The 24,762-nt window shown below is 40.6% G+C and overlaps 1 protein-coding gene across 1 annotated transcript in view; it reads left to right on the forward strand.

Annotated features, from left to right (window-relative positions):
* Positions 1 to 3,551: 3,551 nt before the first annotated feature.
* BASP1 (brain abundant membrane attached signal protein 1) overlaps positions 3,552 to 24,762 on the forward strand; it is a 77,907-nt gene continuing 56,696 nt past the window's right edge. Inside the window, exon 1 of the mRNA XM_066244031.1 lies at positions 3,552 to 3,799. The gene's annotated coding sequence lies outside the window, so the exon portion shown is untranslated. The remainder of the gene's footprint in view (positions 3,800 to 24,762) is intronic.

The raw sequence follows: 24,762 nt of genomic DNA on the forward strand, positions 1-24,762 counted from the left end.
AGAATTCAGGCTGACTTGGAGTTGTAGTTCACTGATAAGCACAGTGTTAAGTCTTTCCAGGCGTATGGATATTTGATGATATACGAATGTTCAATATGTTCAGTCAGAAGTAAACATGGACTTGGGGGATGATACTGAAAATTTCTTGTCCATGAAAGCACGCAACTTTGGGGCAGCACAGACTCCCATTTGCAGGTGTTGTGGGAAGTCCCCTTCCATCTCCTTTCCCCTTCCTTGCTGCTGGGTGGCCCTTTTACCCTGTCCCCAACCTTCTCTACTGCCCTCCCCCTCCCCAACCCAGGTATTTCTTTCCACTATATCCTAAGGTTGAGTAGAGCCAGAGCTGCAATGGCAGAATGAGTAGGGTGACCCAAGAGAGGTGCCCATGCCTCACTCCACTCTTCATTTACCCCTTCACTCATTCCACACAGAATTACGGAGCATCGACTACTGAAAGTTCTAGAAACACAATGGAGGAAAAAATCTTCCTGAGAGAAAAAAACAAAAACCTTCTCATACCTTCCTGCTGGGGTTTTATTCCTTTATTTTTTTTCCTCAGTATCTGGTGTACCAAAGACCCAATATTATCTATATGTCAAACCAGTGAGATAAACGGGAGTATCCTCCCGTTTCACATGAGAGAACATGAAGACTGAGGTCAAGAAAGGAGGTCAAGGGATGTGGGTAAAGGGCAGACCCCAGCCTTGAACCCACATCTACTGGCTCACTTATTTTCTCCTAAGACCCCTCACACCTGGTCTGGCCTGGGCAGGACCAACCACTGCAGGTGTTCACACAGCTCTGAAGCAGGCCCTTGAAAGCTCTTTCACCATGGGCCCCTCAGTGTAGGGGGAGGGGGGGCCTGGCAGCCTCCTGCACAATCCTGCTGGCTAGTCTTTGAAGTAAAAAAATCTTGCGATCAAAGGAAATATTTTGTTGAACTCAGTTATTTGTCCTTGATCTGCTAGAAACCTTAATTTAATTAGTAATATAAACTCTGTAAAGGCTTCACTTTCCCAGCTTGATTTTACATATACCATTTCTTTTATTTCTAAGTGACTTGGAACAACTAAGGGGGAAAAATGTAAACTATCTCACGCAAGACAGGGACTGTGTGATACTTTTACCTCATGAGTATTTTCCAGTAGTACTGACCCAGATTTGTGTAATCTTTGTCCTCCAATGAGTAATAAGTTAGAGTGGGAAATTTTTGGATTGACTGATCTAGTTGTGTTCCAGAAAGGCAGACTTCCCATATTCCTTCATAGCATTTTTTGAAATCATAGCATTTTAGGAAGGAGAGTTCGAGCCTTATGACATATTCCATAAATCATTTTATACCTTCCATAAGGCATTTTATATATGTTTAAAGAATTTGATCCTAACCTGTAACAAAGGTCTTCCTCTCTCTAGTTTGTAGAAGATAACAGGTGATGCTCTCATGGTCACACAGCTGAGATGCGTGGAGCTGAGGGTTGACATGGCAGATGCTGAGCCCTCCTGCGTGTCCATAGTTCACTATATATCTAGAGCTGTCTTCAGACATTCAGAAGTCAGCTGTCCCGCTTCCTCATCTTACATCGGAGCTGAAGAAATGAGGCTCTAGAACTCCAGGTACTTGCCCACCCCAATGGTGTGCAGAATAAAACCTAGGCTTCTAACTCTCCCAAGGGTGGCCTTGTCCCTTGCCCTTGCGCAGATGGTCAAGAACAAGATAAGTCGTCCGACTAGGTGGATGTAGGTCAACCCTGGGGTTCTTGAAGAAATTCTTCCATTCCAAGATGCTTGATGGATGGTGAAGGGCTTGCCAGGATGTTCACACCTCAAAAGATTGGGTCTCCTTATTTCTATTTGTGGATGGTGCATGTGTGTGCGTGCAGGTGAAAGCCATGGAGTGCTTTGTCCTCAGTGGGTCTGCATTTATTTTAGTGAAATATCTTCCTTGAGTATTTTGTACCAGAGAGAAACACATGGGAAGGGGAGATGCCTCAGCCAAGATTTCAGGCCCCCAGCAATTTCATGCCAGACCTCATTTGCTGTGATGTCCGTGGTCAGTATTTTGGGGCAGTCCTTTGAGTTCACCAAATCCCACAATGGGAAGTTTCAAGTGACTCTGGTAGTAAAGAACATGGCTAGGTCTTGAACTAGATAGACTTGGTATCTACCACTCATATGTTTTCCTCTCACTTTCACCTGCCAACAGAAAACAGAAGATATTGACGAGTGACTGTGTAATGGCTACATATTGATGATAGAAATTCTCTCATGCTCTTTACAAAACAAAACAAAAACCAAACCACATGCACACACGCGTGTGCACACACACAAATAAATTTTTAAAAAAAAGAAAAAGGAAAAGAAGAAAAAAGAAATGAGTAAAGGAAGGAAATCACAATACCTTTGAAAAGCTCCTAACAGATAGGCCAACTCCTCCTGACCAGAGAATAGTAGATAGTTCTGGTCCTTCTAGAAGGGTCTCGATTGACTCAGCCTAAAATGATCTCCCATGGGTTCTTTTTATTTAACCGGTCTGAAACATGCCCAATCCCCCTGCCCCCAATCCTGCCACCACCAGTGTTTCTTTAGCTGGGAAATTTCTTAAGCTACTTACTGGAATTTGCAGCATGTGGTTAAAATCCCCAACACGTAAAATGTGAGCGTGGCATAAATGACCAGTTTTGTTTTAGAGTCACATACAGAATAATAAGTTACGATGAGATAAATTCCTTTTTAAGGAGGCTCCTAATTCCTGCGACCTGAAATTGGAATTTGGAATCTAGGAAGAGTTTGCAAAAATAGATTGTATGTAACTTGTATTGAGAACTAGTTCATTTTGGGTTCCAATGTAAGAAGAAATATAGAGGGGGTGGGGAACACACTCCAAATTTTGTGCAATGTTTTAATTCTTTCTTTCTTTCTTTCTTTTTTTAAAAGAAACATTGCTTATTGGATATAGTGGCCAGAATGAGTTGATAATCATTGAAGCTGGATGTGTATGTTTGAAGCTTTCCACAATGAAAAAAGGAAAAGGAAACAGAAGCTAAGACAAACGATCATGGCTCTAGTATCAGGCTATTCTCTGCCTGCAGAAGCAGGAATGACATTTAGTTCAAACTCATTTTCTACGGAGATTTTTTTTTTGTGTGTGTGTGTTTTCCTGGAATCCTAAAAACACACTCAAAAACTGTTTCAACATATTTCAGGCTGGCTGGGTCAGAGATGGCAAGAGTACAAGACGGTTGAGAAAGCCTCTGACATACAGTTAGTGGCTGGTTGAGATAGTTTCCAAATAGAAATCTGACCGGAAGATTAGAAAAATAGGCTGAAACCAGTGACCTTGAGATCAGGCATGTGTCTGCCGCATATTTCGACTTTACCTGGGGCCAAGCTATGGTGTTTCGGTTTGAGGTTCTGAATCATAATAATTACTACAAGTCTTGCTCTGTTGTGTAACTCCCTGCCCAACCCCTTCCAGACAAGCAGAAGTTACAGCCATACTTAGAGCAAACCGCTCTCTGTTCCAGATTTTCCAGTGGAAAAAAGGAATGTCTATTAGGCAGATTATTTACCTTCCCGCTGCCACGCCAGGGGTAAGCTTCCTAGTCCAGCTAATTCTCCTGCAAGGACTGGCAGCTCCTAGCCATCCGCTGGGCAAAGCCAAGCTCCTTCCTCCTTTACCATATCTGTGGCCCCAAAGAGTTCCCTTCCACCTGGGCAGCAACCAGATGACCACAGGCCAGTGGCTTGAAGGCCCAGAAGACAGGAAACACGCGGACAGTTGTGGGGCTCCTTGAGGCTGGTGAGTCCCATCTTGCCTGGTATTCTGTTATCTCCAGGAATCACCCAAGTTCTGGCCTCTCTGGTAATGTTTCCTTCTATACTCACGCATCTGCTCCGTGGGTCTTTTCTGAGGACTCCTGGATCCTCTTCTGCTTCTGTAGTAACCCTTTAACTGGACTGTCTGTGGTCCTTGGTCCATGGTGGGTAATTCCTCTGTGTTCTCAGAGTCTTTGGAGAATCTAACCTGAATGAAATCTGGCTCTCTTCAGAGCATCCTGGTTTTTCACTGTTCCACATTTCACCAACTGGGCTGGGAATTCAGTATCCTACCAATGGTTAATAATCAGCTGCATTCTATTACTGTTCTTTCTTTTGGAAAATATCACCTCTCTGTTGAGTCCTTGACATTTTGTGATTCTTTTCCCCATCCCTTCCTCCTTGCTGTCCCCCATGGGATCTTCTAATGACTGCTCCATCCCACCTCTCCAAAGTAATTAAGACATGCATGTACATGTGTAAATGTGTGTGTGTGTGTGTGTGTGTGTGTGCATATAGTGTCAAGACCTTGGCTGAAATATTTGATGGCTTAGATTCTAATTTCTGCTTTACACTTAGTAGTTTGTGTGACTCTGGCCAAGTTACTGCATGTTTTTCATGTTGTTAGCTCTTCTACAAAATGTGAGTAGTAGTACTTCCTATAGTATAGGGCTGTTGTGAGGATGTTATGAGAAGATTCGTATAAAGTGAATGACATATTTCTGGTATAACTCAATAGTTGTTAACTCTATCATGTTTGGCATGCTTTCTTTTCTTTCCAAATCCCAACATCATTTGGAGAAACTTCCACGTTCCTGGAACTTTACAACCTAACCTGTTCCTTACCAGAGATCTGCCTTCTATAACTCAGGACATGTGACTCCACTGCCTGCCTATCCCACCTTCTAATGATGACCTCCCCACCTCCATACCCCAAACCCCCCTTCCTCCTCCCTGCTGTGTCCCTCCCTTCTTCTCCATCACGTCCTTGTCTTTTTGTAGCACAGCCTGGAACCCTTCAACCCTGGCCAGATGGCTGATTTTCACTGCCATCTACATAGGCGGTGATGTATATGTCATTCATCTTGTACGAATATCATGTTTATTCTATCCTTATATTTTCATAATTCTTCCATTATGAGGATCATTGTGAGGCTAAACCACCCGCTATTGCCCACTGTAGGCACAAATAAAGCATCTCATTATCAACCTCTCATCTGGAGAATGGGTCTTAGGCCAGTAATGAATTCGATCCTAGAGGGCAAATGATCTAGGAAAGTGGTTTGGCATGGGAGTGAGGTGACACTTTTCACATGGCAATGACTCAGAGCTGGGACACCAGGGGGACATATGCTCTGATTAGGAACGGGACAAATTCTATGGGCTGTGGGACAAAGTCAGCTATGTTTCTGTGATTTTCTTTTTTAAAAATTTGTTAGCACTTTTTTAAATTCCAGTCTATCTCAAACCTGCTGAGTCACAGCAAGAATGAGAATTCTTTTCCAAGCATTAGCCAGACCTTTAAGATGAGACTCCTCTTTGGGGGTCAGAAAGGTGATGGTGGAGAAAGTCAGGCTGAGGGTTCTATAAGGCATTTTGAATAACCATGGCACTCAGCGTCAGCAAACTCAGGATCTTTTTTCCCAGGGACATTTGGAGCCAGGAAAGATGGGGAGAAGGTTTGGCTTGGCTTCAGCCTGATCTTTCCTATCATCCCAAGAGATGGAGTGACTCTTTCTCAGAATGGAGTGGGGAGGAAGAGAGGAAACATTCTTGTGGAAATTGGGAAACTAGAACATGACTATGTATTTGTACCATTTGGTTTGAGGTTTTATAAATTCCCAGAGTAACAGAGACATTTCTATCCAAAGTAAAGAAAAAGGTACTCAAAAGGCAACTCTTGATTGACCATAATTTTGGAGGATTTATTTATTCTTCTTTCTTCTCTTAGAGGTAGACAATTAGGAACAAAATATAATCGCATGATATTTGAAAGACACATTGAAAGAGGAATTGGGAGATCTGTCTCCCAAATCCTGTACATCCCTGAAAGGGTGTGTAATTTGGGCAATATAATTAACCTGGTTCTATATTTCCTGAGGTTTAAAAGAATAGTTGTATTAAAAAGAAAAAATCTTTTCACCCTGGCTAGGTGGCTCAGTGGAAAATGTATCAATTTGGTGCGTCAGAGGTTGTGGGTTTGATCCCTGGTCAGGGCACATGTGAGAAGAAAACAACGAGTGTACAACTAAATGGAACAATGACTTGATGCTTCTCTCACTCCCCCTTCCTCTCTCTCTAAAGTAAATAAAATAAAATAAATATATTTTCCTTTAAGATGTCTTGAAGAATAAGGGACATTTATATCTAATACTTTGAACAACTCAAGGGAGCAAACTGCTTTAAAAATGCCAACGGGACCATAAAATTTTGGGGTATTTGAGGAGACATAAAATGCGATGGGGAAAAAAATGACTGTGTTTCTAGAAATCACTAAGAGCTGTGCATTTAAAGATAAAATTAATATTTCACATTTAAAACATTAGGATAATGATATTGAGCATACAGGAAAAAGGGAGAGAAGGGGAAAAACAAAATAAATTATTTAAAACCTTGTGTTTTAGTCAGTATTTCTCCATCGCCATTCCCAGAATTCCACCCTGTTTCTGAATTTGGTCATGACGATGAATTCCCTAAGGATGCAGTAACAAAGTACCACAAACTGGGTGGCTTAAAAAAACAGAAATTGATTTGCTTAGAATTCTGGGCACTGGAAGTCTGGGATCAAGGTGTGTGCAGTTTTTTTTCTGCAGGCTCAGAGGGAGGGTCTGGTCCTATTGTTCCCCAGTCGTTGGTAGCTCTTGGCAATCCTTGGTGCTCCTGGCTTGTAGATTTATGACCCCAGTTTCTACCTGTGTCCTCACATCACATTCCCTGAGCATCTTGGTGTCAAGACTTCCTCTTCTTATAAGTACAACAGTCTTATTGGATTAAAGCCCACCCTAATGACCTCATCTTAATTACATCTGGGAAGACCTTTCCAAATAAACTCATCTTCACATAGAAGGAGGTTGGGATTTCAATATATTTTGTTAAGGGCACTATTCAGCCCATAACACTAACCAAGTGAAGAAAAAAAAAATCCTCACTTTGCCGGGGAGATCCAGGCTCTGGCAGCTCCCCTGAGTGGGGAAGGCGGCGGAGGCTGTTCACGGTACAGGCGGGAGGCTCAGGGACTGAGCTGCAGTCTGCAGTGCGGAGTGAGTGCCTCAGCTCCTTCCTGGGTCCTTACCATGCCCTCTCCGGCCCCTCAGCCGTTCTCCAACGCTCTGTCCAAGCAATTTGTTTTCTGTTTAACAAACAAATGCTTTTAAGAAATGGAACTACTTTAATACAAAAGTCAAATGTTTCTTTTAAAAATGGGTCAGAATATGGTTTCTAGCCTTCTGTTCTCGACCCCATTTTTCCTCCCCTGCCCTCTGCATTGGCTGCTGCCACAGTGAAGGCTTCCTCTTGACCTTGTGCCATGCGTCCTGCGGCTCCCTGGAGACTCGGCCCCACTAAGCCGACTCAGCTGGTGATATCAGATGCATTATGACATCCAAGGCCCTCCCCTTCTAAATCTTCTTTTAAAACTTCCGTGAGTCACCTAAAATTTCTTGTCTATGACTATCAGCAGAGGCGGGGGTGTGGGGAGGGGAGGTAGGGAAGCGTGAAGGTGGTAGGGAGGACATATTCAGCAGTGTGACATTTACAAGACCCACATGTTATCTCTGGCCTGACCTGCTTGGTTCACCATCTCCAGTGAGTCCAGGTTTCCTGAACACATGTGTATTGACCTTAGTATAGGGTCAACTCTGAATGCCAAAAGGCAGCTACTTTTTAGCTTCTGCTGCCAGAAAATGGATCTTTTCTTCTTCAGCAAAAAGTGAAAATGTATAATGGCCTCTCACTTTGTGAAAATAATTCACTTTTGACAATATTAAGGAAATGACCTGAGTTTACCCACGTTTAAGTAAAAGTTGAGTTCCTTCTTCTATGATTTGATTGCAGTGCCCTCTGGTGGATATCTTGAGGCTATACAGAACAAAGTTTTTGTGTTCTATCAATTTTTACAGAAATCTAAGAAAGTGTTTTAACAAACTCACTATTTTCTAAAGTGGGTCCATATTTTGTTTCTTGTTTTCTTCCAAATAAAGTTTACTTCAACACATGACTGAATAGTGTGTGTATTTATCTATCAATCTATCTATATACCTCTGATGGTTCACATCAAATTTTCTGCACGTCCCCTCTTTTTCATTTAGGAAGAAAGGGAGAGAAGACAGATATAATAAAATGAGCACAAAAGAAAGTTACCGTATGGGCTATTGAACTGTGGTGGCAACGTGCTGCATGTATACAGAAAACTAGAACGCTGAAAACATGACTACAGTGAAGTTTTAGAACTAGGATTATTATGATTTAAAACAGTTTAAAGCAGGATAAGGAAATGAATTCATTCAGTGAGTCTGACACCTATTTGGTGCCAGAGAGCTTGTGACAAATGGGTGGGGAGGAAATGGCAAGTCCCAGATAAAGGCCACCTTCTTGCTCCTTTGCATAAGGATGTCCTGCCTGTGACTTTTCCCCCCACTTGTTGAGCTAAGACCAGGACCTCCAGTTGCCCTGCACACTGCTTCTCATTCTGGTCCATAATCAGGGTGGAGGTGAAGGTCTGGCCACACTTCCTCGCTCTTAGCTTTCAGGAGACTGCAGGGGGGCAAGCCCGGCAGTTCCAGTAAAGACTGTCCTTAGGGGGCACAGCTTTGGGGGGGGGTCAAAGGCTTCTCTAAAGTAAATACAGAGGTATTGTAGCAACACCCAGATTTTTAGATCTTACAAACAAGCAAAAAATATTTTAATGGAGGATTAAAAAATCAAAATTTAAAAAAGTTCCATGTAGCCTGACCAGGTGGTGGCACAGAGGATAGAGCGTCGGACTGGGATGCGGAGGATCCAGGTTCAAGACCCCGAGGTCGCCAGCTTGAGTGTGGGCTCATCTGGTTTGAGCAAAGCTCACCAGCTTGGACCCAAGGTCTCTGGCTTGAGCAAGGGGTTACTCGGTCTGCTGAAGGCCTGCGGTCAAGGCACATATTGGAAAGCAATCAATGAACAACTAAGGTGTCACAATGTGCAACGAAAAACTAATGATTGATGCTTCTCATCTCTCTGTTCCTGTCTGTCTATCCCTCTCTCTGACTCTCTCTCTGTCTTGGAAAAAATAAAAAATTTAAAAAGTTCCATGTAAAGGCAAATGAAAATAAATTCATTCAGGATAAAACTAAAGTCACCTAGCACCATCAGTTCATAAAAGAAAAAACAATTTAATACAAAAGATAACGAAAACACATTTCTCCCAAGGAAAATGTGTTTTATACACATATATACATCCACAGAGAGAGAGACACGCACACACAGACGGTTGTCCTTTCTTATCTTCCATTTCATCGTTAAACAGGGAAAGGTTTGTCCTTAATGGGCGCCTGTCTGTGACTGGTTCCGGGGACTATGTGGGAGCTTTGCGGCTGAACTCTGACAGTCCCTGTGTGATTTGGAGATCACCTCCTCTGTGTTATTTCTTCACAATTAGGACTCAACCCCCCCACCCCCCATTATTGTGTAAGGGGGATAAACCCTGAGAGAGAGTTTGCACTCCAGGCTACAGAACCTGTTGTCTGCTGACCTCTGCTTGCTGTGGAGGGCATGTGAGACTGTCAGACCTCAGAGAGCCTTGGGGACACCCAGGATCTAAGCACAGGGTTGTCTGGTAAACCCTCCCACTGCCTTGCAGAGCCGTCTGTGAGTTGTTCCGACAGATGGGAAAGTGCTTGCTCACGTCCAGGCCGTGGAGGAAGGGTTCCTGCACCCCCTGACATTGCCTTCCAATGCCCAGGCACACTCACCCTCAAAAAGGGAGTTCAGCCTGACCTGTGGTGGCACAGTGGATAAAGCGTCGACCTGGAAATGCTGAGGTCGCGGGTTCAAAACCCTGGGTTTGCCTGGTCAGGGCACATATGGGAGTTGATGCTTCCAGCTCCTCCCCCCTGTCTCTATCTCTCCCTCTCTCTCTCTCCTCTCTAAAATGGATAAATAAAACAAACAAACAAACAAAAAATTGTTTAAAAAGAAAAAAGGGAGTTCACAGAACTGTGGAGCCAGAATGAGCCTAAAACCCCATAGGTGGATTTCCCCATAATACAAAGTCACTAATTCACCCGAATGAAGCAAAGGACAAGCAGAGATTCATTCAAATTGTCTTTAGAGAACCTGACACTACCTTGTGTGCTTCACACAGCCCGACACAGTGGCCTGGAACATGGCCGCGCCTCTCGGCCTGGGTGGACTCATCTTTACACCTGCCTCCAACCTCTGAACTGCTCTCGGAACCCGCCAGCAATCGTATGAGCTCAAGAAAGGCAGCATCAGAAGTCTTTCTTGAAAGCCTTCACCTGCTAGGCTGGGATCTATTATTTTGTTTTTAAAGCTTTCTCTTAGCCATGTTCAAACTTTTAATCCTTTCTGTAAAGGCCTTATTGTACTCATATTTGTTTTATTTATTTATTTTTTAAATTTACTTCCATTTTCACAAATGTTGTTCCAAAAGGGCCACAATATCTGAATGGTCGGCTGTCCCTGACACTTGCATAGTAATTCAATGCAGCCTCTCATTCTTTGCATTTTAAGAGTCTGTATGTTGCATATTCTTTCTTGTATTTTTCAATTGCCGTGTTTCTTTCAATTTGCTTTGTTTTGTCTTCCTAACCTTTGAATTAGCTGTACATTTCAATTTTGTAACTCAGTTTGTTGGTTTTTGATGGTGTCTCTGTAGTGAGTGGAATGATGGCCCCCACAAAAGATAGGTCCACATTCTAATCCCCAGAGCAAGTGAATTTACCTTATTTGGAAAAAAGGGACTTTGCCTATATATTATGTTATAGATCTTGAAATGGGGAGCTCGTTCTGGATTATTACAGTGGGCTTTAACTCCAAAGACGTGTCCTTATAAAAGACACACATGGGAGAAACACAGAGAGAAGGTGATGTGATGATGGAGGCAGAGAGTGGACTGATGTGGCCACAGGCCAGGGAATGATGACAGCCACCAGAAGCTGGAAGAGGGGAGGAAGAATAGAGCCTCCAGGAAAAATGGCCTTGCCAACACCTTGTTTCTGAACCTCTGGTCTCAGAACTGAGACAAAATAATGTTGTTTTAAGCTACCAAGTTTGTGGTAATTTGTTAAGGTAGCCACAAAAAACTAAGATAATCTCAATATCCTAAAATTGTATTTAAAACAGTTCTCTCAAGACACAAAACTAACAGAAAGCAAGATATAAAATGGCAATAGGGAACTCACAAGTATCAATAATTACACTAAATGTAAATGGATTAAACTCACCAATAAAAAGGCACAGAGTAGCAGAATGGATTAAAAAAGAAAATCCAACTGTATGCTGCCTACAGGAAACTCATCTAAGTAACAAGGATAAAAACAAATTCAAAGTGAAAGGCTGGAAAACAATACTCCAAGCAAATAACATCCAAAAAAGAGCAGGTGTAGTAATACTCATATCGGATAATGCTGACTACAAGACAGGAAAAGTACTCAGAGACAAAAATGGCCATTTCATAATGGCTAAGGGGACACTGAATCAAGAAGACATAACAATTCTTAATATATATGCACCAAACCAAGGAGCACCAAAATATATAAGACAGCTACTTATTGATCTTAAAACAAAAACTGACAAAAATACAATCATACTGCTGACGGCTCTAGATCGGTCATCCAAACAGAGAATCAACAAAGACATAGTGGCCTTAAACAAAACACTAGAGCACCTGGATATGATAGACACCTACAGGACATTTCATCCCAAAGTGACTGAGTATACATTTTTCTCCAGTGTACATGGATCATTCTCAAGAATTGACCATATGTTGGGCCACAAAAACAACATCAGCAAATTCAGAAAAATTGAAGTTGTACCAAGCATATTTTCTGATCATAAAGCCTTGAAACTAGAATTCAACTGCAAAAAAGAGGGAAAAAATCCCACAAAAATGTGGAAACTAAACAACATACTTTTAAAAAATGAATGGGTCAAAGAAGAAATAAGTGCAGAGATCAAAAGATATATACAGACTAATGAAAATGACAATACGACATATCAGAATCTATGGGATGCAGCAAAAGCAGTGATAAGAGGGAAGTTCATATCGCTTCAGGCATATATGAACAAACAAGAGAGAGCCCAAGTGAACCACTTAACTTCCCACCTTAAGGAACTAGAAAAAGAAGAACAAAGACAACCCAAAACCAGCCAAAGAAAGGAGATAATAAAAATCAGAGCAGAAATAAATGAATTAGAGAACAGAAAAACTATAGAAAAAATTAATAGAACAAGGAGCTGGTTCTTTGAAAAGATCAACAAAATTGACAAACCCTTGGCAAGACTTACCAAGGAAAAAAGAGAAAGAACTCATAAACAAAATCCAAAATGAAAGAGGAGAAATCACCACGGACACTGTAGATATACAAAGAATTATTGTAGAATACTATGAAAAACTTTATGCCACTAAATTCAACAACCTAGAAGAAATGGATAAATTCCTAGAAAAATACAACCTTCCTAGACTGAGTCAAGAAGAAGCAGAAAGCCTAAACAGACCTATCAGTAGAGAAGAAATAGAAAAAACCATTAAAAACCTCCCCAAAAATAAAAGTCCAGGCCCTGACGGTTATACCAGCGAATTTTATCAAACATTCAAAGAAGACTTGGTTCCTATTCTACTCAAAGTCTTCCAAAAAATTGAAGAAGCCATACTTCCAAACACATTTTATGAGGCCAACATAACCCTCATACCAAAACCAGGCAAGGATGGCACAAAAAAAGAAAACTACAGACCAATATCTCTAATGAATACAGATGCTAAAATACTAAACAAAATACTAGCAAATTGAATACAACAAAATATTAAAAAAATAATACATCATGATCAAGTGGGATTCATCCCAGAATCTCAAGGATGGTTCAACATACGTAAAACGGTTAATGTAATACACCATATCAACAAAACAAAGAACAAAAACCACATGATCTTATCAATAGATGCAGAAAAGGCATTTGATAAAATACAACACAATTTTATGTTTAAGACTCTCAACAAAATGGGTATAGAAGGAAAATATCTCAACATGATAAAGGCCATATATGATAAACCATCAGCTAACATCATATTAAATGGCACTAAACTGAAGGCTTTCCCCCTTAAATCAGGAACAAGACAGGGTTGTCCACTCTCTCCACTCTTATTTAATGTGGTACTAGAGGTTCTAGCCAGAGCAATCAGACAAGACAAAGAAATAAAAGGCATCCGCATCGGAAAAGAAGAAGTAAAGGTATTACTTTTTGCAGATGATATGATTCTATACATCGAAAACCCCAAAGAATCCACAAAAAGACTACTAGAAACAATAAGCCAATACAGTAAGGTTGCAGGATACAAAATTAACATACAGAAGTCAATAGCCTTTCTATATGCCAACAATGAAACAACTGAGAAGGAACTCAAAAGAATAATCCCCTTCACGATTGCAACAAAAAAAATAAAATACTTAGGAATAAACATAACAAAGAATGTAAAGGACTTATATAATGAAAACTATAACCATTGTTAAGGGAAATCGAAAAAGATATAATGAGATGGAAGAATATACCTTGTTCTTGGCTAGGAAGAATAAATATAATCAAGATGGCTATATTACCCAAAGCAATATACAAATTTAATGCAATTCCCATCAAACTTCCAATGACATTTTTTAAAGAAATAGAGTAAAAAATCATCAGATTTATATGGAACTATAAAAAACCCCGAATAGCCAAAGCAATCCTAAAGAAAAAGAATGAAGCTGGGGGCATAACAATACCTGACTTCAAACTCTATTATAGGGCCACGACAATCAAAACAGCATGGTATTGGCAGAAAAATAGACACTCAGACCAATGGAACAGAATAGAAAACCCAGAAATAAAACCACATATATATAGTCAAATAATTTTTGATAAAGGGGCCAACAACACACAATGGAGAAAAGAAAGCCTCTTCAATAAATGGTGCTGGGAAAACTGGAAAGCCACATGCAAAAGAATGAAACTGGACTACAGTCTCTCCCCCTGTACACAAATTAACTCAAAATGGATCAAAGATCTAAACATAAGACCTGAAACAATTAAGTACATAGAAGAAGACATAGGTACTCAACTCATGGACCTGGGTTTTAAAGAGCATTTTATGAATTTGACTCCAATGGCAAGAGAAGTGAAGGCAAAAATTAATGAATGGGACTACATCAGACTAAGAAGTTTTTGCTCAGCAAGAGAAACTGATAACAAAATAAACAGAAAGCCAACTAAATGGGAAATGATATTTTCAAACAACAGCTCAGATAAGGGCCTAATATCCAAAATATACAAAGAACTCATAAAACTCAACAACAAACAAACAAACAATCCAATAAAAAAATGGGAAAAGGATATGAATAGACACTTCTCCCAGGAAGAAATACAAATGGCCAACAGATATATGAAAAGATGCTCATCTTCTTTAGCTATTAGAGAAATGCAAATCAAAACGGCAATGAGATACCACCTCACACCTGTTCGATTAGCTGTTATTAGCAAGTCAGGTAATAGCAAATGTTGGAGAGGCTGTGGAGAAAAAGGAACCCTCATACACTGTTGGTGGGAATGTAAAGTAGTACAACCATTATGGAAGAAAGTATGGTGGTTCCTCAAAAAACTGAAAATAGAACTACCTTATGACCCAGCAATCCCTCTACTGGGTATATATCCCCAAAACTCAGAAACATTGATACGTAAAGACACATGCAGCCCCATGTTTATTGCAGCATTGTTCACAGTGGCCAGGACATGGAAACAACCAAAAAGCCCATCAATAGATGACTGGATAAAGAAGATGTGGCACATATACACTATGGAATACTACTCAGCCATAAGAAATGATGACATTGGAACATTTACAGCAAAATGGTGGGATCTTGATAACATGATACGAAGCGAAATAAGTAAATCAGAAAAAAACAGGAACTGTATTATTCCATACGTAGGTGGGACATAATAGTGAAACTAAGAGACATTGATAAGAGTGTGGTGGTTACTGGGGGGAGGGGGGAATGGGAGAGGGATAGGGGGTGGGGAGAGGCACAAAGAAAACAAGATAGAAGGTGACAGAGGACAATCTGACTTTGGGTGGTGGGTATGCAATATAATTGAATGACAAGATAACCTGGACTTGTTATCTTTGAATATATGTATCCTGATTTATTGATGTCACCCCATTAAAAAAATAAAATTATAAAAACAACAACAACAACATCAACAAAACAGTTCTCATGCAGTGCTATTCAGTCATTATTCCTACATTTAATGTTGTTTTCCAACTGTTAATATTTTACTGCATCTTTTAGGTCATTGATCTTAGACATTTTGTGTATTTCAATCATCACAATTATTTTTCAATTTATGAGCTATGTCTAGAATCAAAGGCTTCTCTTTCTCTACTAATCAACAGAAAATAAATCAGCCTTTTCTGATGCTCAAAGTTGGAAGAAAACACCTGGAAAACTTATAGCTTTGAAGGGTTTGACATCTCAAAAGAAATGTGAGTCATGTGAAGGTGTTTTAAAGCAATTACACTAATTATACTAATTATACATCAGAGTGTGTGGTTTGGAGCTAGACTCTTTGGGTTGGAACCCAGCTTCACTAATTAATTGTGGGCAAGGTTTTTTGTCTTCTCTGGGCCTCAATTTTCTCATCTGTGAAATGGGTCTAATAATTTTACCAACTCAGGATTTTTTTGTGAGGATTAGGGGGGTAATGTGTGTCAAGTTCTTAGAAAAGTACCAGGAGCACATTAAGTGCTACAGAAGCGCTCACTATTGTTTATGTGTTTATTATATCTTAAACATCCACTTAGTGTGAATGCACCTTCAACACAGGGAGAGGCTAAAAAGGAAGATTATTAATAATTGGGTAAGAGCATCAAGAAAGTGCTCCTGGAGACATAATCCTGTGTGACCCTGAAAATAGGGTTCTATGCAGAATTACAGACACATATCTTGGGGTAAACAAAGAGCAATATACTCACAAAGCCAGCGCTAATTTCTTTGCTTATGCTGTTGATAGCCATTTGTGCAGATAGCGGAATGACAAATGCCCTCTATTAAACCAGCCACTGTCTCTTTTGCTTGATCCTTTGCGGAATTTCTCAAATGTATTCCATCATTTCAATTCAAGGAGTAATAGATTAATCTCATCTAGCTGAATAGAGTTTCATGCCTGTACTGTTGTAAATATTCATGGAGTCCCACCCCATAGGACTAATTATATCTTTTCCCTCCAGCCAAATTTTGAGCACAACGTTTTCTAGTTCCCAAACCTTATGAAACTCCATCACCATCTATCTACTGCAGTGGCTTCAAAGCTCTTTTGATCCTACACATAATCAAAGGGGGAAAGTTAACATATTATATAAATAATTCACAAATGCCGACACACTCATCACATGTACATGATGAAATACGTGACTAAGGAAAAAAATTTAAAAGATGAGTTTAAGTGAAAGAGAAATTATTGTTAGATGTCTTGCTAGTCATGATGCTCAATCCTGTCACTCGCTGCCATCTGAAGATGTGTTTTACATATAGGGAGAGGTTGTCCTTTACTCACAGTGGGTACAGACCCCCATGACAATGCATCTTCCCAGTCCTTCAGAAATTTTTGTCCAGCTCATTGTCAGTGATCTGATTATGGCTGCTTCTCCCGCAGGCAGGAGTGGGTATATGTGTGCTCTGTATTTTCTTTTTGCTTGTCTGTGCTTGCTTTAGCAGTATGTTTCCCCCCTCCATTTCTTTTCAGGGATCTTTTTAAACCACTTGTCCATTTTTTCAGGGTTAATTAAGCTAAAACATGAGTCACCTCTGCTGCAAAACATGACAATAAATAGTGAAGAAATGGGGAGGAGAACCCCTCTCTGTCACCCATATTACCTCGGGATAAACTCACACACTCGTTGGCACCTGACAGAGAAGCTGAGTGAGGACATGCCTATCAATGTCTATATTTAATGCTTACAAAGAAAAGGCATGATATGTGGTTGTTGCCTCCTATTTTGTGCCCTTTCGTGGTGGACATGCATTTCTTGGGGACCACTGTCTGCAGATAAAGTCCAAACTTTTTATCCAGGTTTCCTAGACCTTCAACAGCTTGGTGTTCACTGCCTTTCCTGGTCTGATGGCTGCATGTCTCCTGCAGGACTCAATTTGGACATAGGCAGTTAGGCTTCAGTCGAAACGCATCACCCGCTATCCCACAGCTTGCCTTGTTTCTGCCCTTAAAGAGCCTTCGGACTGCCCTCCCAAATTTCAAGTAGACAATTTTATTTTTCCAAGAATCCTCAGGCAGATCTCACTTCTCTACTCTTCCCTTATAATCTTTAAAAAATTTTTTTTTCAATTTTTATTTACAGAGACAGAGAGAGAGTCAGAGAGAGGGATAGATAGGGACAGACAGACAGGAATGGAGAGAGACGAGAAGCATCAATCATCAGTTTTTCTTTGTGACACCTTAGTTGTTCACTGATTGCTTTCTCACATGTGCCTTGACTGTGGGGCTACAGCAGACCGAGTAACCCCTTGCTTGAACCAGCGACCTTGAGTCCGAGCTGGTGAGCTCTGCTCAAACCAGATGAGCCCGTGCTCAAGCTGGCGACCTCAGGGTCTTGAACCTGAGTCCTCTGCATCCCAGTCTGATGCTCTATCCACTGTGCCACTGCCTGGTCAGGCTCTTCCCCTATAATTTTGAAGCTGCACTGAGCATTTCTCTCAGACTCTGGCAATAGTCCTTTGTCAATTATGTAGTCAAATTACTTGGTGCGTTATTATCTATTATTGTCTTTAAACTACTATTGAAACCTTTATTATTATTCTATTTTTACATGCTTGTGACTCTCAAAAATTTATTTTCAATTTATAATATTATATTAATTTTAGGTTTAGAATGTAGTGATTAGACATTTCTATAACTTACAAAGTGATTACCCTGGTAAAGTCAAATACTCATCTGACACCATAAAGAGTTATTACAATATAATTGACTGCATTTCCTATTACATGCTTGTATCTTAGCTCGCCAACTGGACTGGTTTTTCCTTGATGATGAGCCTGTGTTTTATCATTATTTAATTAAAAAATTTTTTAAAGTATTTTTTATTGATTCTTCTGACAATTTCCCTCAAATCTTGGTGGTCATTTTCTAGTTGTTGAATCCTCACTTGCAGACATTATCTACTGGGTTTCTGCTAAGAGTGTTCTGTTATTCTTCCTCCCATCTTTCCCTCCCCCTTTCATAGTTGCATTTTGCTAATATATCACAATTTGTTGTTCTTCAGTTATGAGTCAGCATTTACATTATTAAAACTATCTAAAGATGGTTTACCAATGAGCCAACTAGAGCTCATTTTTTTTTAAAAGAATTTATTCATTTTAGAGAGGAGAGAGAGAGAGAAAGAGAGAGAGAGAGAGAGAGAGAGAGAGAGAGAGAGAGAGAGAAGGGAGGAGCAGGAAGCATCAACTCCCTATGTGCCTTGACCAGGCAAGCCCAGGGTCTTGAACCAGCAGCCTCAGTGTTCCAGGTCGATGCTTTATCCACTGCACCACCACAGGTCAGGCTAGAGCTCATTTTTTAACATAAACTTTTGTTTTTCCTGAGGTTACCATCTTCTCATTTGTTTTGTTGTCTCTGAAATTATCATTATGTTTCATTTCCATATGCTCTCACAAGTGTCTGTCGATATTATTTTTCAAATTGTCTAGTGCATCATACAATCTTTTGGTTCAGGTTTTGCTGAAAGAACTTCACCCCATGGACTGTGTTCACTTGCTCTGAACTGAACCAGGTTTTGTCCAAATTGTAGCACTGTTGTTATCCTGTGATTTCTCTGCTCTACTGAGTTGGACACCCTCTTTTTGGATGCCATGTCTTGTTTCTCACTGGTTTTACCTTTATTCTGTTGGGGTCCTTAAAAGTCTGAGAAGGTCGACTCTTCCCTTACTCTTGGTGCACAGATTGGCTGGGTATAAAATCCTAGTTTAAGAAACAATTTCCTTTAGCACTTTAAAAGTTTTATCCTTTTTTAGCATTTTCATTCCTATTCTTTTTTTTTTCTGTATTTTTCTGAAGCCGGAAACAGGGAGAGACAGTCAGACAGACTCCCGCATGCGCCCGACCGGGATCCACCTGGCATGCCCACCAGGAGCGACGCTCTGCCCACCAGGGGGTGATGCTCTGCCCCTCCGGGGCATCGCTCTGTTGCAACCAGAGCCACTCTAGCGCCTGGGGCAGAGGCCGAGGAGCCATCCCCAGCGCCCGGGCCATCTTTGCTCCAGTGGAGCCTCGGCTGCGGGAGGGGAAGAGAGAGACAGAGAGGAAGGAGAGGGGGAGGGGTGGAGAAGCAGATGGGTGCTTCTCCTGTGTGCCCTGGCCGGGAATCGAACGCAGGACTTCTGCATGCCAGGCTGACGCTCTACCACTGAGCCAACCGGCCAGGGCCTTCATTCCTATTCTTGATTCCATTTAAATGTTTCCTCTCTGAAAGGTTCTAGAATCTTTTCTTTATCTCTGGGGTTCTGATATTTTGAGGTAATGTGGACACTTGTGATTCTTAGTTTTGGAGAAAATATTCTGAAATCTCTTTGAGAATTTCCGCCTTTCTGCTCTCTTTCTGGAATTCCAGAAATGTGGAATGTGATCCTCTTGTTTCAGACCTTGGTCTTTTTTCTCCTTTCCTTCCTTCCTTCCTTCCTTCCTTCCTTCCTTCCTTCCTTCCTTCCTTCCTTCCTTTCTTCCTTCCATCCATCGTATTTTTCTGAAGTGAGAAGCAGGGAGTCAGAGAGACAGACTCCCGCATGTGACCGACAGGGATCCACCCAGCAAGCCCACCGGGGGTGATGCTCCACCCATCTGGAGCATTGTTCCATTGCAAATGGAGCCATTCTAGCACCTGAGGCTGAGGTCGTGGAGCCATCCTCAGCGCCTGGGCCAACTTTGCTCCAGTGGAGCTTTGGCTGTGAGAGGGGAAGAGAGAGATAGAGAGAAAGAAGAGGGGGGAGGAAGGAGAAGCAGATAGGCACTTCTCTTATGTGCCTGGGCCAGGAATCGAACCCAGAACTTCCACATGCTGGGCTGACGCTCTACCACTGAGCCAACGGATCAAGGCCTCCTGTTCTATATTTTTTGATATTTTTGTCTTACTTTCTAATCCTCTGTTGAAATTTGATCTTGGTTATGCTATTTTTAATTCCCTAGGAGTCTCTCTTTCATGTCTAACTTCCTGTTTTTATTTTATGAATAAACTCTCTTCTCTCATAGCTCTGAGGGCACACACACACACGCACGCACACACATACATACACACACCCTGGTCCTGCAGCATCTTTGTTTCCTCTGAAGTCTTTCTTACCAGTCTGCTTTAGTTCATGTTGCAAATTTTCTTAAATACCTGGTAATCCTTGGTTATCCTTTTATAATTAAGACTTAATATTTGAAAGCAATTTGAAAGCTCTCTGTGTGTGGGCTGAACTGTGGACAAGTGGGTTTCACAATAAGTATGAAACTAAAATGTTGGCTAAAGGGTCAACTGACCTTTTCATTAGAGATGCATTTCTCCAGGGAAACAGCCAATCTCTTGTTAGGGAGTACCTTCCTGGCTAAGACCTCCTGGAATCAGGTTGTTGGAAATGGACTAGGTAGTCTACTACCATCATTAGGCCGACTTTCAGTTAATGCCTTTATTTTTAAGCTTGTGCCTCACCCTCTCTGGGCTTATCAGTAACAAATAGACTGATACCCCATGCAGTTAGTTTCTCTAAGACAAATTTCCAGTCAAGGGTGTGGCCAGAGAGCATGGAGGTGGTAGCCTCTACTGAATGACTGGGAGAGTACATTCATTCTACATAGAAACTTTCCACCAATCCCCTGCATGCTCTCTGCCTTTGGGTATATCCTACCTCTGAGTCCTGGATCTCTGAAAGTTCTGAGGGGCAAATTGGCTTTTAAGCCCTCCTAGGAAAGGATTACAGTTTAAAAGCATTTTCTTTTTCATTAAAGGGACCAATCAAACAAGTATTGCTGTGAATTGTTGATAGGGTAGAATTTGTGACGCTTCATCTGTGTTGAGAGAATCAGCAGAAACTGCAGGTCAGAATCTATACCACTCAGGGAATTGGCTGGTGATTGGCAAATATTTAAAACCCTTTTAAGACCACTAAATTTAATCAGTTTGAAAGGAAATTTGCCTTCTTTGGGGCATTAGAATGCATTCTTGTAGAAACATCAAGGGGTTGTAAAATTAACTCTATTTTGGTACCAAATAGGCATGGCTTTGTTACTCTGCCCCAGGACAGGAAGGAGTGTATACTCTCTTATTCTCAATGCCAAGAACTCACCATCATAAGTGGAGAGAACAAAACTATGGAATGGAATTGGAATATAAAAATTAGGATATCTTAGGTTAAGTAATTTCTTTTTATTGGTTGAATTTAGGAGTTTAAGAAATTTGTGCGTTCTGAATAACAGAGGCTGCAAAAGCCAGATAGTGGAGCCCGGGAAATTAACACTAATTGTTCAATAAATATTCTTGAATATGTGTGCCCCAATGATAGCACTTAATCATTCACACTTTCCAAAGCTTTCCATGGAGAAGATATCTTAGCTTCTTTACTGGACTCTAAATCTCATTTTAAACCTCTCAATGATGCCAACACCTTGTAATGCAAACTAGATGAAGCATAAATGTATTTTGTCATGAATATGGCAGGTAAAATAAATGACCGAATAATGATCAAGAACATTAATAACTCAACATTTTCCATTGCTTAATATATACCACCCACTGGGCTTAGTGTTTTATAGGTATCAGTTCACTTATTTTTACAACCACCACATAAGCTATTGTGTCAGTCTACCTAGACTAAGTTATGCTGCAGTAAAAAATAGCCCTTAGGTCCCAGACGCTAATAACAACACATACTTATTTCTCACCCACACGACATGTCTGACATGTGTTGTACAATCAAGGACCTAGATGGTGGAGCAGCACCTGGATGGAAATTAGTAGTTTCAGGTGAAGGGAAATGAGAGGTGGTGGACCATGAGCTAGCTTTTAAAATTTCTGTTCAGAAGTGAGGCATGTCAGTTCTCTTTTTGACTCAATGGGCAAAGCAAGTCATATGATCATTCCTGACCTCCATGAGCCAGGGAATTTTATTCCATTTCATGGAAGGTCATCTCAAGCTATGCAGCCAGCCTCATACCAGAGGGTGGGGAAGTACAAACTTCTCCTAAGGAGGGCAGCAACTATTTCGAATAATATCATCTACCATGAACAGAGCAAAACCAACAAAACAAAACAAAAACAGTGTCAAGGACTTAATTATGCAGAAGTGTCAGAAGCAAACTCTATATGCCACTTCTTTAAAGGATAAAGAGTTCATTTTCATCTGCAAGTTATAATTCCAGGTGTAGTTAAAAAAGAAAAAGAAAACATTAAAATATTTTGAGAAATAACACTGAGAGTTGTCTTACAAAAACGCCATTCTAATGTTATTTATACAGATGAAATTCAGGTTCAGATGATTTTAAAGAGGTTCTGTTTCACTTTGGGGATTATCTAGTGTTTTACATTCCTCATGTGACTCTGAAACTTACTAAATGTAAGAAATAGCTTAAAGGCTGTAGGTGTGAATGTTCTAGCAGTGGTTCTCAACCTTTCTAATGCCATGACCCCTCAATACAATTCCTCATGTTGCGGTGACCCCAAACCAAAAAATAATTTTGGTGGCTACTTCATAACTGTAATTTTGCTACAGTTATGATTCGGAATGTAAATACCTGATATGCATTATGTATTTTCCAATGGCTTTAGGCGACCCCGCCGGGGTCACGACCCACAGGTTGAGAACCGCTGTTCTAAGGGGAGGTATTTTAAGAGGAAGTAATTTCACTTCATCAGAAACATCTTTCACTCATCTAGCCAGTCTTTGCACGTTATTTCCTTTCTCATGGTTGTATCAAGTCTTGTCTGTCACAAGACAAGTAAGTACATACATATTCCAATGCTATAATTAATTTTTTTATTAGACTTTCCATTAAAAAAAATCACTCCTCTGGATTTAACATTTATTGCACTACAGATTAGACAACCAGGTGAGAGTTTTCTTGATTGAGCCTGCTGCCACCTAGTGGTTATTTGGAAAATCAGACTTGGCAAAACTAGTCCTTTGTCGTCAGTACCTTGACTTCAATAAACATTTTGAGTGCCTAATGTATGCCAAACACTGTTAGCTTACAACAGTGAATGAAATGAACAAGAATTCCCAACCTCCTGGAGCTTACATTTTATAGCATAAGGTCTTGTGTATACAAGCTAAAATTAGGAAATTCGGTCCACTTTTATAACCTGCTTACCTAAATTTGGTCCACCTGCTTACCTTCACGTGTGCCCATCTTCCCTATACGCTACATGTGAGCAAAACATCCCCGCTCTTGTAAAGGTCCACTCTCCCCTCTTTGTTCTCTGGGTTGAAAAACCTCCGGCCTTCTCAATGACTCAAGGACTTTGCATCTGTAACAATCCCCACCTCTCTTACATTCTCGAAGGCTTCCTCCCCCTTGGACAACCCCTTCAACATAAACACTTGCTCCAATGGTTTTTATTTAAAAATAAATAAAAACAAAAAACTTTCCTTAATCCCAAATTCTTTTTAGTTAATCCTGCATTTGTCTGCTTTCCGTCACTATAAAATTTCTCAAAAGTTTTCTTTTTAGTCTTCATGCCTGCAAGAACCTCATTTGCCCTGCTTATTGCTGAATCTTAGGTATTCAGAAATAGTTTCTAGCATTTAACAGGTGCTCATTAAATGTTTCATTTGCATATGAATTCACATTGCAATAACTGTGACACTTACCCCCACCCTGGTTTATGGATAATCTGGTATTTGAAAAATGGAGGTAGAAAGGGCATTAAATTGATGAGAATTGTGCTCACAGTTGGGAAGACTCTTTAAACTATGGGTTCTCAATTTGTAAAAGGAAGATTGGAGTAAACTGCAGATGACAGTTACATATCATGTAAGACAGTGATCCCCAATCTTTTTTGGGCCACAGACTGGTTTAATGTCAGAAAATATTTTCACGGACCGGCCTTTAGGGTGGGATGGATAAATGTATCACGTGACTGAGACAAGGGTCAAGAGTGAGTCTTAGACGGATGTAACAGAGGGAATCTGGTCATTTTTAAAAAATAAAACATTGTTCAGACTTAAATGTAAATAAAACGGAAATAATGTAAGTTATTTATTCTTTCTCTGCAGACCGGTACCAAATGGCCCACAGACCGGTATCGGTCCGTGGCCCGGGGGTTGGGGACCACTGATGTAAGATACCCTGGAGTGAGTCTAATTGACAGTGGTATCTTGCATATAATATTACAGAGAATGTTTTTGAACACACACACACACACACATACACACACACACATGCTGTAATTGAATGATATTGACTGACTAGTGATGTCACCCTGGGTGCAGGAGGTGGCAGTTGGCTGTACATTTCTGGGTCACATGGTTGCCTCCTGCTCTAAATGTCAGCCTTTTAAAAAGAGAGCATTTCAAAACATAGCTCCAATTGCATTTTAAACTGAACTAGACTTAACCTCTGGCCAGTCCTCAACAGGTAATAACAGACTAAGAATTCAACTCAGACTCAAACTTATAAACCGCAGTCTCTAGAAATGAGTGTAAGAGAAATGGAAATGGCTCTGCA

This window comes from Saccopteryx bilineata, chromosome 1 (genome assembly GCF_036850765.1).
Source record: "Saccopteryx bilineata isolate mSacBil1 chromosome 1, mSacBil1_pri_phased_curated, whole genome shotgun sequence".
Classification (NCBI taxonomy): Eukaryota; Metazoa; Chordata; class Mammalia; order Chiroptera; family Emballonuridae; genus Saccopteryx; species Saccopteryx bilineata.